Source organism: Asparagus officinalis, chromosome 1 (assembly GCF_001876935.1).
Source record: "Asparagus officinalis chromosome 1, Aspof.V1, whole genome shotgun sequence".
Lineage (NCBI taxonomy): Eukaryota > Viridiplantae > Streptophyta > Magnoliopsida > Asparagales > Asparagaceae > Asparagus > Asparagus officinalis.
The window spans coordinates 48,888,963-48,891,303 of record NC_033794.1 but is presented as its reverse complement, the minus strand read 5'-3'; positions in this window follow the sequence as shown (position 1 = coordinate 48,891,303).

Genomic DNA, 2,341 nt, shown 5'->3' with positions numbered 1-2,341 from the left:
AAGACCTTAGGGAATACTTAACTCGCAAACGCACTATACAGGAGGCGAATCCTCAGTGCCACTGAGAGACTCATCCACACGGTCCTCGCCGACTGCCAATGCGTTGGAACGGCGAAACCTTCGGTATTTGAGAGGCTTTCTCAACAGGCCTCTCGACCGAGGCCCTCCCGTCGAAGGCGCCGTCACCAGAAAAGACGCGCTGCTGACGACCTGGAACTCTCATCCGCCACAGTCAACATGACGGATAAAGGGAAGGCGGTACTCTCCGACTCGCCAGACTCGGACTCCGTCTTAAGACCTAACACCCGGTTCGCTCGACGCCGACAGGAAGGCATATTCCAGCGAACCCGTAGTCGCAGGGGAGTAAGTATCGGGTTTGACTATTCTACCCTGGTACCTCCCTCCTGCGGCGAAGACGAAGGTCATTCGGCAGCGGCCACATCTCAAACCTCGCGCTCAAGTCAAGATGCGCAGGCGAGAGTACACATGACCGCACTCGATACCGAGCAAACAATGGCCCAAAAACTGGAGGAACAGCAGGCGACCATCGACTCTCTGAGAGAGATGATGGAGCAACTGCTGAACAAGAAGAAGAAGAAGAGGACCCAGCGTCCCTTACCCCGGCAGACTAGGGATAAGGAGTGGGTACCACCTCACCGTCCAGCGGCTGAGACGGAGGATGATCGACAATCCGATTACTCCTCCAAAACATCGATAGGAACGTCGCACACCGCGGATAGCACCCGTGACAAAAGATTCGACGAGTTCCAGGACCAACTGAACGCGCTGAAGCTTCAGCAAAACATGAACAAGCTGGGGGTGATACGTCCCTACCCCATCGAATGGGACACGTTCCCATACCCAGCGAAGTTCAAGCCGATCAGTTTGGTGCAGTTTGATGGCAAGGGGTCACCCTCGCAACATATCTATTACTTCATGGCGCAGACCGGATTCCTCACCGGGAACGACGCCATTCTCACCCGACTATTCATAGGTACCCTCAAGGGGGTGGCCTTTGAGTGGTTCCGCAAACTGGAGCCTGGCTCCATCAAGGCATGGGCCGACGTCGAAAAGCTCTTCCTCGCCCGCTTCTTCGACGACGACACGGAAGTGTCAATGGCCACTCTCCTCGCTGAGAAGCAGCGGAAGTCAGAGTCAGTTAACGACTTCGTGAAGAGATTTCGAAATCGATCAGTCCACTGTCGAGACCAAGTTTCCGAGGCGACGCTGATCGAGATATGCCGCAACAATCTGAAGAGCCACAGTCCAAAAAGGGAGCAGCAGAACCAGCGGCGCCAAAGAACCCTCCTCGATCGAAAGGAAAAGAGGCTATGGCCGGGGACTCTGCCGCGGCGCCAAAGTTCGCTCAAAAGCCGAAACCCAGGCAATTTGAACCACGCCCCCAGCGGCAATATGATTTCAAAGAAGACCAGGTAGTGGCGACTCTCGACACTCTACTCAAGAGTGGGCGAATTAAGTTGCCGGAAGCCGCCAAACCGGAGGAGGCGGACAAAACCGGTGACCCAAGTTACTGTGCATATCACAGATTCCTTGGGCATCACACAACCAAGTGCTACGTCCTCAAGGACAAACTCCAGGCCCTCTACGACGCAGGGGTCTAAAAGAAAGAGAAGGTCCAAAAGCAAGTGACGGCGAACATGGTCACTTTGAGCTTTGGGACGGGTCTCCTGGAGGTTCAAGCTCCGGCGGGGATAATTCCTATCCCCAAGGTGGTTTTGAAGATCACTAACGACGATCCTCATAACCAGCGGGAAAAGGGTTTGGTTCCACAAACTCTGCCATCAGGGCAGGTGATGTGGGTCCATCCGGACCTCCTCGACGACGAGCAGTGGACCGCACAGCCTTCCAAGGAGGCTAAGAGAAAACATTGCAACGCGGTCACCGCCATCCTGGATACGGATGACGCGGCGATGACTGCCTTAACCGACTCTGAAGAAGACACCAACGTCTTCGCCACGAGAGCCGGAAAGGAGTTTGCGAAAGAATATCCCGCGAGGGCGGAAAACCCAGCAGGACCTCCCGCGAGGCCGGCCGCAGCAGTCCCTCCCAATCCAGATGGACCAAGTTCAAGCCGCCAGCCTTACCGGTTCAACGTGCTCGCGCAGTTGAAAAGCATACCCGCGCGAATCACCATGTACGACCTCCTCCGGTTATCTAGGCCTACCCGGGAGGCCCTACAAGAGGCGTTGGCCGACGCAGAGGCGTTCTCGACCCATTTCTCAAAAGAAACGGGGATCGAACAAGGCTGTACAACTTGCTGCCAAGTTTCAGAGAGACAGATCCCCTGCATCACTTTCACCCCCGAGGACATGCTCATCAA